We start from the raw sequence: 13,316 nt of genomic DNA on the forward strand, positions 1-13,316 counted from the left end.
CCTTAGTTTCCTTGTTTGAAAATAGCTAAGCTTCCACTGGCTATTGTGAAAATGCAATGCCTGAGTTAAGATTCATTTTAAGCCAGGTATGGTGGTACATGACTCTAATCTAAGCTAGGGAAGCAGAGATCAAGAGGATTGCGTTTTGAAGCCAGCCTGAGCAAAAGGTTAGCAAGACTGTTTCAACACTAACCCCAGCTATGTGGGAGGCCTAAGTAGGAGGATTGCTGTCTAGGGCCAGTCCTGGGTTAGAAAAGCAGGAGAGCTGATCTGAAAACATTCCTGAAATGAAAACAGACTAGGGGTAGAGCACCTGCCTAGTAAGTGTAAAGCCTTGAGTTTGAACTCCAGTACTAACAAACAAACTATCAAGAAAAAAAGACTCACTTCAGCTAGGTGTGACAGTGTGCATCTAATTAATCCCAGCGTGCAGGAGTCCTGGTTAAGAGAATATTGGGGGGCTGGGAAGGTGGCTCAGTAGTAGAGCGCTTGCCTTGCATGCATGAGGCCCTGGGTTCAATTCCTCAACACCACATAAGCAAAAAGAAAAAAGCCAGAAGTGGCGCTGTGGCTCAGAGTTCAGGCCCCACAACCGGACTCAAAAAAAAAAAGAGAGAGAGAGAGAGATTATTTGGTGTCAGGCTTGGCTTGGCTCAAAAAAGAAAATAGGATCTGGGAAGGTGGCTCAGTGGTAGAGTCTTTGCCTAGCATGCATAAAGCCCTGGGTTCGATTCTTCAGCACCACATACACAGAAAAAGCTGGAAGTGGTGCTGTGGCTCACGTGGTAGAGTGCTAGCCTTGAGCAAAACAAAAAAGCTCGGGGACAGTGCCCAGGACCTAAGTTCAAGCCACAGCACTGACAAAAAAAAAAATACAAAAGGACTGGAAGACTGACTCCAGTGGTAAAACAGAGAGAGAGAGAGAGAGAGGAAGACTAAGAAGGAGGAGGAGGAGGAGGAATGAGGAGAGGGAGAAAGAAGAGAAAAAGAGAAAGGGGGAGGGGGAAGGAAGAGGGGAGAGGGGAGGAAGAATGATGAACACAGACCAAAAAGAAAAAGGGGAGGCTGTAGTTCAGAGAAACTTCTAGACGGTTGGGGGGGGGGGGGAGATTAACTGAGTTAGAATCCCACAGTTACAATGTAATCACAGTGTTTCAGCCAGTGCCTAGGACAAAGGTGAGACCAGGGGGAAGGCCTGAATCCTGCATTCCTCTCCCTTCTCTTCTTTCCGGAGCTGTGAGGGAGAAGACAGCCGGGAGGAAAGGAAAACTCCAGAGCTCCAGTTATATAAAACTGCTTCAAACTTAACATGGCCTGGAGAGGATTCCACGCAGGGCGCAGGGAGGTTCCTCCTGCCGCCCTTCCTGCTTTCCAGTCAAGGCCAGCTGCATGCCTTGATGTTGCCTCTGGGGAAATCCCCACAGAGGACCCAGCCCTTGAGCCGCTCAGGAGTGTCCTCTACACATCTGGGGACGGAGGACCCAGCATAGCCAGCGATCTCATCCAGTTCAGGCTCTGCTCCTGGAGAGTAAAGAGCAGGCAGGGGAGCACACTGGGACAAGGCATTTTTTAGGTCAGCTCATTCCTCTGAGCTTTTCATTTGGCTCTTTTTGGCTGTCCAGGTTTCAGTCCAAAAGCACATTTTCTATGCTGTAACACATGCAGTCATTTCAACAGACTCCCCTCACAGGAAGAGCCCGAGAGAGAGCCTGCAGGTGAAAGCTGATAGATCTGCCTTGGAGCACAGCATTCCAGAGGGAACAGGACCAGAATTCCCAGAGAAGGCCTCGGTGACCTGCCGGGCTCTGCCCCGCACAGGAACGGGAAGAGTACAACCTTGGCTGGTCGGAATAAGCAGGGATGTCTCCAGAATTCTGGGATCCAATCAGCTCTTTTCTCTCTCTCTATCCACCACCTCAGTGGATTAAAGCAACACCAGCAGGAGGGAATTGCACATTCTGCCCCATCCCGCTCAGCAGGGCTACGCTAATGCTGGCAGAAGGGTCTGATACTCAAAGCCTTTGGATCTTATTAATGGTTCCTCTGAAAGCCCAATCAGTAGGAAGTTGGCAATTGAGCTTTCATATTTTCTTTTAGCCAAATGTGAATTCTTTGTTGTTAATTTCAGCTGTGAGGTAGAACAAAGGAGAACTGTTCTGATGGCTTACCAGTGTCAGTAGGATCTATAGCTTCGTGTGTGTGAACTCAGAACCTAGGCGCTGTCCCTGAGCTTTGTTGCTTAAGACCAACACACTTGGGCTGGGAAGTTGGCTTAGTGGTAGTGTTTGCTTCCCATTTATGAAGCCCTGGGTTCGATTCCTCAGTACACAGAAAAAGCCAGAAGCAAAACTGTGCCAGCCTTGAGCAAAAACTCAGGGACAGTGCCAATGCCCTGAGCTCAAGCCCCAGGACTGGCGAAAAAAAATATGCCAGGCACTCGTGGCTCACACCTGTAATCCTAGGAGGCTGAGATCTGAGGATCATGCTTCAAAGCCAGCCCAGGCAAGAAAGTTTGTGAGACTCTTATCTCCAATAAGCCACCAGAAAACCAGAAGTGGCGCCTTGGCTCAAGTAGTAGAGTGCTGGCCTTGAGCTGAAGAGCTGAGGGACAGTGCCTAGGCCCAAGGTTCAAGCCCCATGACCAACCAGAAAAAAAAAAGGGGGGAGTGAACATGATCCAAGTATGTTTCCTGCCCATAAGAAAATGCTGTAATGAGCTGTGCACTGGTGGCTCACGGCTGCCATCCTACCTACTCAGGAGGCTGAGTTCTGAGGATCTCACTCTGAAGCCAGCTCAGGCAGACAAATCTTCAAGACCCTCATCTCCAGTTAACCAGCAAAAAAATGTCAGGAGGGGAGGTGTGGCTCAAGGGGTTAAGCACCAGTTATGAGTACTACTCATAATTGGGGGGAGGGTCAGAGCTTCAGAGTTGATACCCCAGCACCAACACTCACACGCAAAAATTGGGTGTGGCACAGTACTCCCAGTACCTGAGAAGCTAAGAGGAAGATTGAAAGTTTGGGATACATGGGGAAATTGTCTCAAAAAGCCAAAATGGCCGGGCGCCAGTGGCTCATGCCTGTAATCCAGGAGGCTGAGATCTGAAGATCATGGTTCAAAGCCAGCCCGGGCAGGAAAGTCCATGAGACTCTGATCTCCAATAAACCACTAGAAAACCAGAAGCAGTGCTGTGGCTCAAGCGGTAGAGTGCTCACCTTGAGCTGAAGAGCTGAGGTACAGAGTTCAAGCCCCACAACCGACAAAACAAAACAAGAAAAGCCAAAATGAGTTAGGTGCTGGTGGCTCGCGCCTGTAATCCTAACTATTCAGGGAGCTGAGATCTGAAGCTTGTGGTTCAAAGCCAGCTTGGGCAGAAAAGGCCGTGAGATTTTATCTCCAATTAATCACCTAAAAACGAAGTTTTTTGAAGTTTTTAAAAACTGGAGCTGTGGCTCAAAGCGGTAGAGCACTAGCCTTGAGCAAACATGCTCAGGAACCTGAGTTCAAGCCCCACTACCAAACCCTTCCCCCTCCCAAGGGAAAAAAAAAGCCAAAATGGGAAGAAGGAAGAGAAAAAGGGGATGGAGGAGGAAGAAATTAGGCAACCTTTTCTGCTGTGCTGAAGTCACAGGTGTTTTCTGTCAACTGCAGCACCTGTGAGCCTCTTCTGAACCAGCTCCACTTGGGCTTTTATTTGCTTCCTGATTGGTCCCACCTTTCTTCCTTCCTTTCCCTCTTTCTTTCCTTCTTTCCTTTCTTTTTTTAATTCATTCCTTCCCTCCCTCCCTCCCTGTCTCCCTCCCTCCCTCCTTTCCTTCCTTCCTTCCTTTCTGTCATGGTGCTTGAACTCAGAGCCTGGGCACTAACCTTGAGTTCTTTTGCTCAAGGTTAGCACTCTACCACTTTGAGCCACAGCTCTACCTCTGGTTTTCTGGTGGTTTATTGGAGCTAAGAGTCTCACAGGCCTTCCTGCCAGGGCTGACTTTGAACCTCAACCCTCAGATCTCAGCCTCCTGAGTAGCTAGGATTATAGGAGAGAGCTACCAATGCCTAGCTTGGCCACACTTTTCATCCTTGGCTTTTGAGTTCACCCCCCCTAGTGCTGCACTTTTTTTTTTCTTTTTCTTCTTTTTTTCTTTTTGGTCAGTCGTGGGGCTTGAACTCTGGGCCTAGGTGCTGTCACTTAGCTCTTCAGCTCAAGGCAAAAGCTCTACCATTTAGCCACAGTGCCACCTCTTGTTTTCTGGTGGTTAATTGGAGGTAAGAGTCTCATAGACTTTTCTGCCCGGGCTGGCTTTGAACTGTGATCCTCAGATCTCAGCCTCCTGAGTAGCTAGGATTACAGGCGTGAGCCACCACGCCCAGCTGAGCTGTACATTTTGTATGGGAAAGTTAGTATGGGAAAATGTGCCAACAACACTTCAACCCAGTATGCGCCCAGCTGCCTGCATCCTTCTCAGGGAAAACACCAGCAGGCACAAAGCCCAGCATCTGTCTCTTACTACTCAAAACAAAAGCCAGAACATTGAAGCGGCAGCTCAAACCTTCCTTTAACAAAATGCTTGGAAGATCAGAGGAAAGTGAGAACAAATTCTCTCCCTTCCTCTTTCCTAGCTTCCTCTCCCCTACCCCCATACCTAGTCAGCTACTACCAGCCCCTCCCAGGGTTTCTGGAAAATGCCTGCCCTAGCTGGATCATCATAACTGGAAGGAACCTCTGGAGCCTGACTGTGATCCTAGCTACTCTCTCAGGAGGCTGAGATGGGAGCATCCTGGTTTGAAGCCAGCCCAGGTAGACAAATCAGAGACTCTTATCTCCAATTAACCAGCCCAAAGTGGAGCTGTGGCTCAAATGGTAGAGCACCAGCCTTGAGCAAAGAAGCTAAGGGATAGCACCAGGCTGTGGGTTCAAGCCCCAGTAATGACACAAAAACATGGCAGAAGAGGAAGGGCAAGAGAAAGAAGAGAGGGGAGAAGAAGAAGAGGAAGAAAAGGAAGAAGAGGAAGGAGAAGAAGAAATAGAAGAGGAAGAAGAAGAAGAAAAGAAGAGGAGGAGGAGGAAAAAGAAGAGGAGGAGAAGGGAGAGGGAGAAGAAGAAGAAGCCTCTACTGCTAGGCACTGGTGGCTCAAGCCTGTAATCCTGGCTACTCAGGAGGCTGAGATCTGAGGATCATGATTTGAAGCCAGTCCAGGCAGGAAAGTCCATGAGACTCTTACCTCCAATAAGCTTCTCAGAAAAAGCAGGAGGTAGCACTGTTACTCAAGTGGTAGAGCCTTAGCCTTGAGCAAAAGAAGCTCAGAGACAGAACCTAGGCCCAGAGTTCAAGTACTAGGACCAGCAACAACAACAACAGCAAAAAAAAAAGAAAAAGAAAAGATGGAGAAAGAAGGAAGAGGAAGAGGAGGAAGAGGAGGACTATAGGACTGCTTTCATCTAGAGACTCCCCTTACCCATCCTCCCTTCCTCAGAGGCTGGAGGCAGAGGAGAATGAAGAGAGGCCATGGAGGGATTGGAGTTCAGATCTTAGCAAGTGAGTTATGAATCGATTTCGTCATCACTAGTGGGTCCTGGCTGTAGTGGAACACCGCAGCCCTCTTTGTCAGTGACACACTTATTCCAGGGCTAATTGCTTGTGTGTCTCACCTCTTAACTATTGCCGTAGGAGAGCACTTGGGAGTCTGTGTGTTGAACCTGACCAGGCAGTGTGCAGAGATCGATCGGTGTCATTGTTGTGGTCCTGTCAGAGAAGGGCTGGAAAAGCGGACCCGAGGTGTGCGTTTACCACATTGCTTAGTCATTCACCGTTAGCTTTTATATCCCCAGATAAAATCTGGGTATGAAAAGAAGCATCCTACCTCATAATCATCCCTTCCAAAAAGTATTCTTTGGTGAACTTTACGGATAGGCAGCCATCGACCTGGCCCCTCCCTCCTTCCCCGGCCTTCACACAAGAGACAGACAGCTCCACCCAGCTGTCCCTCCCTCTGCAGACTCTTGAAGCCCAGGCACAGGCTCTCCTTGCTGCCCGTGTAGTTCCTCCCGAAAGCCACCCCTGAGATCAAAGCCCACAGCGAGGCTCAATGGTAGAGCGCTTGCTTTGCATGCATGAGGCCCTGGGCTCAATTCCTCAGCACCATATAAACAGAAAAACGCTGTAAGTGGAGCCATGGCTCAAGTGGTAGAGCGCTAGCCTTGAGCTGAAGAGCTGAGGGACAGCGCCCAGGCCCAGAGTTCAGGCCCCAGGACTGGCAAAAACAAAAACAACCCCCTTCCTCCCCAAAAAGAGACTGGCAGGAGTGCTGGGTGTAGTGGCACACTCCTTTAATCCTAGCACTCAGAAGGCTGAAGCAGGAAGATCTTAAGGGCAAGATCAAGCTTGAGCTCCATAGCTATATTCTATTTCAAAGAAGGCTAGCCTGACCATGTGAGGGTGGCTCATGCCTGTAATCCTAGCTAGTCGGGAGGCTGAGATCTGAGGATTGTGGATGAAAGCCAGCCTGGCTAGAAAAGTCCATGAGAGGAGCTGGGAAGTTGGCTCAGTGGTAGAGCGCTCGCCTTGTATGCTTAAGGCCCTGGGTTCGATTCCTCAGCACCACATAAGCAGAAAAAAAAAAGCTGGAAGTGGCGCTGTGGCTCAAGTGGTAGAGCGCTAGCCTTGAGCTGAAGAGCTGAGGGACAGCGCCCAGGCCAAGAATTCAGGCCCCACGACTGGACCCCAAAAAAAAAAAAAAAGTCCATGAGACTCTACTCTTCAATTAACTGCTCAAAAATCAGAACTAGAACTGTGGCTCAAGTGGTAAAACACAAGCTTTGAGCAAAAAAGCTGAGGCAGCACCCATGCCCTGAGTTCAAAGCCCCAGAACCAAACACACACACACACACACACACACACACACACACACACACACACACACAGGCTAGCCTGGGCTACTATAGCTATACCCTATCTCAAAAAACAAAAATGTTTTATTTTTCTTTTTGCTTATGTGGTGCTGGGGAATCGAACCCAGGGCCTCAGGCATGCAAGGCAAGTGCTTACCACTGAGCCACCTTCCTAGCCCAACAAAAATGTTTTTGTGGGATTAAAAATAATAATAAAAGTCAGGTGCCTGGGGCTCGAATTTGTAATCCTAGTTTCTCAGGAGACTGAGATCTGAGGACCAGCACACACACACTGAGGAAGAGGTGGAGGAGGAGGAGGAGGAGGAAGAGGCAGAGGAGGAGGAAGGGGAGGAGAAAGGGGGAGGGGAGGAGGGGAGGAGGAGGAGAGGGGGGGAGGAAGAGAGGAGGAGGAGGAGGAGGAGGAGGAGGAAGAAGAGGCAGAGGAGGAGGAAGAGAGGAGGAAGGGGGGAGGGGAGGAGGGGAGGAGGAGAGGAGGGGGAGGAAGAGAGGAGGAGGAGGAGGAGGAGGAGGAGGCAAAAGGTGTGTTTAAGGCCAGATATCCTTCTGCAGACGCTGCACATGACAAACAGGTCCTCTTCCCCGAGGCTGAAGGCAGCACCCGGGGCTTGAATTCCTGAGACTTGGTTGGAACTCAGTCAGTGCCTGGAACATGTAGCCTGTCACATGGACGGTGGCTGATAAAGGCCTCAAGAAATAGGCATCCTTCCTTCTCCTGAGAGTCTGCAGCCACAGCACAGCCCCCACAACAGCTAGGGCCTGAGTTGGTCCCGTCCCCCTGCAGCAGACCTGTGGGAGGGTGTGTGTGTGTGTGTGTGTGTGTGTGTGTGTGTGTGTGTGTGTGTGTGTGTGTGTGTGTGTGTGTGTGTGTGTGTGTGTGTGTGTGTGTGTGTGTGTGTGTGTGTGTGTGTGTGTGTGTGTGTGTTGGGGGGAGTCAGAGGTCATGGCTATTGTTAACTTCTTCTAGGTTTTTTTTTTTTTCCTGGTCCTGGGCCTTGAACTCAGGGCCTGGGTGCTATCCTTAAACCTCTTTGTGTTCAAGGCTAGCATTCTAACACTTGAGCCACAGTGCCACCTCTGGCTTTTTCTGAGTAGTTTATTGGCGATAAGAGTCTCACAGACCTTTCTGCCCAGGCTAGCATCAAACCATGATCCTCAGATCTCAGCCAACTGAGTAGCTAAGATTATAGGCATGAGCCACCAGCACCTGGCTCCTATGTATCTTTTTTTTTTCTTTTTTGTATGAGTACCAGTACTAGGCCTTGAACTCAGAACCTGGGAACTGTCCCTTAGCTTTATTTGCTCTACTTACTGCTTGAGCCACAGCTCTGTTTCCAGCATTTTTGGTGGTTAATTGGAGATAAGAGTCTCAGGGACTTTCCTGATGCTATTAGCTTCAAACTATTATCCTCAAATCTCAGCCTCTCCTGTAACTAGGATTATAGGCAGCACCCCTGCACTCCTGTTTTACTTGCTAACTTTAGAGAAACTTCTACTTCTTTTTTTTTTTTTTTTTTTGGGTCTGGTTGTGGGGCTTGAACTCTGGGCCTGGGCGCTGTTCCTCAGCTCTTCAGCTCAAGGCGAGCGCTCTACCACTTGAGCCACAGCGCCACTTTCAGCTTTTTCTGCTTCTGCAGTGCTGAGGAATCGAACCCAGGGCTGCATGCATGCGAGGCAAGCACTCTACCACTGAGCCACCTTCCCAGCTGCAAGAAACTTCTTTAACTGCTTTGGAATTCCTGATTGTTCAGGAATTTTTGCCAGCTACTTGGTCAACTCTTGGTAGCTTGAAACTGGTCACAATATTTACAAGAGAACCAGCAGATCTACCTCCCCGTCCTGGAGCCAGCTTGCCAGCAAACTCCAGACTGGTTTCTTCTCCTTTCCCTGAAGGACAGGACATATTGCTTTCCCTAGAGAAAGTGCTCACTAAATAACAATGAGCTCAATGTGGGTTAAGAAGAATAAAAAGAAGCTGGGCGCTGGTGGCTCATGCCTGTAATCCTAGCTACTCTGGAGGCTGAGATCTGAGGATTGTGATTCAAAGCTAGAGTGGGCAGGAAAGTCCTTGAGACTCTTATCTCTAATTAACCACTCGAAAACAGAAAGTGGTGCTGTGGCTCAAAGTGTAGAATGCTAGCCTTGAGCAAAAAACTCAGGAACAGCCCGGCGCCAGTGGCTCACGCCTGTCATCCTAGTTACTCAAGAGGCTGAGATCTGAGGATCACGGTTCAAAGCCAGCCCGGGCAGGAAAGTCCGTGAGACTCTGATCTCCAATAAATCACTAGAAAACCAGAAATGGTGCTGTGACTCAAGCGGTAGAGCACTTGCCTTGAGCTGAAGAGCTGAGGGACAGCGCCCAAGCTCTGAGTTCAAGTCCCACAGCCAACCAAAAAAAAAAAAAACAACTCAGGAACATCACCTAGATCCTGAGTTCAGGCCCCAGGATTGACCAAGACAAAAAAAAAAACAAAAACAAAAAACCAAAACCATAAGCACTATTAATAAGTTTCAGATGAGGAAGCTGACACTCAGCTAGGCACAGGGAACAGGAACTTGCCTGAGCTTCATCAGAATCCAAAACCCAGTCTTCCTGTAGGTAGCTCCTCCCACCAGCCTCGGAGGCAAAGCCTGATACCCTACGCGAGCGAGCGCCAGGCGGCTGGCAGCCCAGCCCGTGGAGCGGCTCTCTCGGAAGTGCCCCATTCATTAAGCCAAAGCGCAGAGTGTCATGCCACGCTGTGGCTGTCCTCTTACCCCTCCGTGGTGACTCTTTCTTTCTGTTTTGGAGACAGAGTCTCTCTATGAAGCCCAGCTCTCCAAGCTCTTGCCCAGCCTCCCTCTCTCACCCTCACCCTTCACCCCCCACTCCATAATGCTGGGGTTCCAGGCATGCACCATCGCACCCTCCCCTGCTATTTCCTCTTATCTTACCCACATCCTTCAACTCACATCTCCTTATCTGAATTCAGACCCTTTTCTCCGAAAGCCCTGGAAACTCGATTCTCATCTTATCTTTGGAAGTCCTTTTTTAGTCTTAAAGGCAAACCTCTCTCCAACAGCATTTTTACATTAATTAATTATTATTGTTATTTTTTTGTCAGTCGTGGGGCTTGAACTCTGGGCCTGGGCACTGTCCCTCAGCTCTTCAGCTCAAGGCTAGCACTCTACCACTTTGAGCCACAGCACCACGTCTGGTTTTCCAGTGGTTCATTGGAGAATAAGAGTCTCATGGACTTTCCTGCCCGGCCTAGCTTTGAACCACGAGCCTCAAATCTGAGTCTCCTGAGTAGCTAAGATTACAGGCATGAGCCACTGGAGCCCAGCTAATTAATTAATTAATTTTGGGGGGAGGGGTCCAGTCGTGGGGCCTGAACTCTGGGCCTGGGCACTGTCCCTCAGCTCTTCAGCTCAAGGCTAGCGCTCTACCACTTGAGCCACAGCGCCACTTCTGGCTTTTTTCTTTTTGCTTATGTGGTGCTGAGGAATTGAACCCAGGGCCTCAGGCATGCAAGGTAAGCGCTCTACCACTGAGCCACCTTCCCAGCCCCTAATTAATGAATGTTTTAATGTATTGATACTGAGGCTTGAGCGCAGGACCTGGGCTCTGTCTTTTAGCCTTTTCAGTTCAAGGTTGGTACTTTGTCACTTGAGCCACTGCTCTAGTTCCAGCTTTTTGCTAGTTCATTAGAGATCAGTCTCACAGACTTTCCTGCCCTGGCTGGTTTTGAACTGTGATCCTCAGCTCTCAGCCCCCTCAGTAACTAGGATGATAGGCGGGAGCCACTGGCGCCTGGCTCTGAGAGCTCTGGCCAGCATAGCCAGCCTCCCTCGAAATGCTTCTGCCAACCTAGTACTTGTACAGTAGCCCAGCACCTGTCTTGTCTTCCTACCCTCAGAACGGCTGGCCTCCGTGGGGAACTGCATGGACGGATGGGTCAGCGCTGGTCTGGAAGCGCCTGGAAGGCAGGACAGTTTCTTCTCCGGCTGCTCCCAGGCCCCGGGGCATGATGGCCTAGGCAGACGTGGCGCTGCGGTGCTGGCGAGGCACACGCTGGGGGGTTACCCAATCCTGCGGTGTACAGCCGGGCGCTTGCCTGCTCCCAGAAACTTCCTTCTTTAGCTGGAGCCTGAGCCCTGGCCTGTGTTTATGAGCAGCTCGTGCTGGGTCCAAAATAGGACCAATGTGACTTGGACTCTTGGGGTCAGGAAATAGCTCCCCATCATTCATTTACCCTGGAGGCTCCCTCTTCCTGAAGGAGAGAAGGCCGCTTACGCTCCAGCTTGCTGTACTTTAAGCAAACTTCTCTTGTAGAACTCCCTTTCCTCCTCCTCCTCCTCCTCCTCCTCTTCCTCCTCCTCCTCCTCTTCCTCCTCCTCCTCCTCTTCCTCCTCCTCTTCCTCCTCTTCTTCCTCCCCCTCCTCCTCTTCCTCCTCCTCCTCCTCCTCCTCCTCCCCCTCTTCCTCCTCCTCCTCCTCCTCTTCCTCCTCCTCCTCCTCCTCCTCTTCCTCCTCTTCTTCCTCCTCCTCCTCTTCCTCCTCCTCCTCCTCCTCCTCTTCCTCCTCCTCCTCCTCCTCTTCCTCCTCCTCCTCCTCCCCCTCTTCCTCCTCCTCCTCCTCCTCTTCCTCCTCCTCCTCCTCCTCTTCCTCCTCTTCTTCCTCCTCTTCCTCCTCCTCCTCCTCCCCCTCTTCCTCCTCCTCTTCTTCCTCCTCCTCCTCCTCTTCCTCCTCCTCCTCCTCCCCCTCTTCCTCCTCTTCTTCCTCCTCCTCCTCCTCCTCCCCCTCTTCCTCCTCCTCCTCCTCCTCTTCCTCCTCCTCCTCTTCCTCCTCTTCTTCCTCCTCCTCCTCTTCCTCCTCCTCCTCCTCCTCCTCCTCCTCTTCCTCCTCCTCCTCTTCCTCCTCTTCCTCCTCCTCCTCCTCCTCCTCCTCTTCCTCCTCCTTCTCCTCCTCCTTCCTCCCCTTCCTCTTTCTCCTCCGCCTCCAGCTTCTTCTTGGACAGGGATTTGAACTCAGGGTCTGACACTCTTGCTCCAAGGCTGGCACTCTACCACCTGAGCTATACCTCCTGCCCCTCTCCCTCATTTTCCCCGCTCTATGATGACCTGAGTTCTCAAAACTTTCTGAAGTTTCACACAGGATGTCAGCAGAAATTTCATCCCTCCTTTAACATTTCTCTCTTCTCCTTTGACATTTCTCTCCTCTCTGTTGAATCCCAGTTGGTTAAAATTCCCTCAGTGGGGTGAGGATCTAGCTCAGGGCGGGTACAGCACTTGCTTGAACGCTCAAGGCACTGAGTTCCATCCTTAGCACCAACACACACACACACACACACACACACACACACACACTCAGGTTCTTTTATCTCCATATTCCTCCCTGCTCCAGTTTTCTGTGCTCTAAGGAGCCTGACCTGTGACTGCTGGTTTGGCTGAGTGTTGCCCAATGGGGTCCTGGAAAAGAGGAGAAACGAGTTCTCCAAGTGAGTGGTCCACATGAAACGGGAGACCCCTCTGAGTTCACTGTCCAGGTCAAGTGAAGAGAGGTATCCGTGGCAGGCCAGTGCCTCACCTGCCATTCTACAGATGCAGGGAATCTATACACACAGGGTTAAGGCACAAAGAAAAGCAGGCAAATGAATACCAAACCTTTGAGAAACCTCGAGTCTGTTGGCAATGAAAGGAGGGTCCTTCGACGGGCTTCCAAGGTATTGCACTTGAGCACTTGAGTGTGTGTGTGTGTGTGTGTGTGTGTGTGTGTGTGTGCCAGTCCAGGGGCTGGAACTCAGGGCCTGGCCACTGTCCCTGAGCTTTTCTTGTTCAAGGCTAGTGGTCTACCATTTGAGTCACAACTCCACTCTTGTCTTTTTGGTGGTTAACTGGAAATAAGAGACTTTCCTACCCAGGCTGGCTTTGAACCACTATCCTATCCTCAGACCTCAGGCCTCAGCCTCCTGAGTAGCTAGGATGACAGGCGTGAGCCACCGGTGCCAAGGCCAGCTGCCTGGCTTGTTTTTGAGGTAAAGTCTCATTAACTTTCGCTCGGGCTTCCCATGAACCTCAGTCCTCTGTCTCTGCATCCCAAATAACTGGGGGACAGGCATGTACACCCACAGCTGGCTGATATTCTTTATATTGTTCAATTAGGTTATAATTCTCGGTGCATGACATATTTCTCAAACTGAAAAACAAAACCGAATCAAACCTTTGGTCACGTAGGAAGACTGCCTCCAGCCTTGGAGTCTGTGTTGTCATAGTAACGAGCCAACTGTGTTGGGGACCCAAGGCCAGAGCTAGCGTGGCTCAGCCCCAGGCCTATTGATTCTTACTCCATCAAGAGAAAGTAGCCCCAAGTCCTGAGTCTGCCCAGGGGAGGAAGCGCTAGGCGGTTTGTCCCTTGTCTTCTGGGCTCTTCTGA

Source organism: Dipodomys spectabilis, unplaced genomic scaffold, assembly GCF_019054845.1.
Source record: "Dipodomys spectabilis isolate Male_0828 unplaced genomic scaffold, ASM1905484v1 ptg000329l, whole genome shotgun sequence".
In the NCBI taxonomy this organism is placed as follows: Eukaryota; Metazoa; Chordata; class Mammalia; order Rodentia; family Heteromyidae; genus Dipodomys; species Dipodomys spectabilis.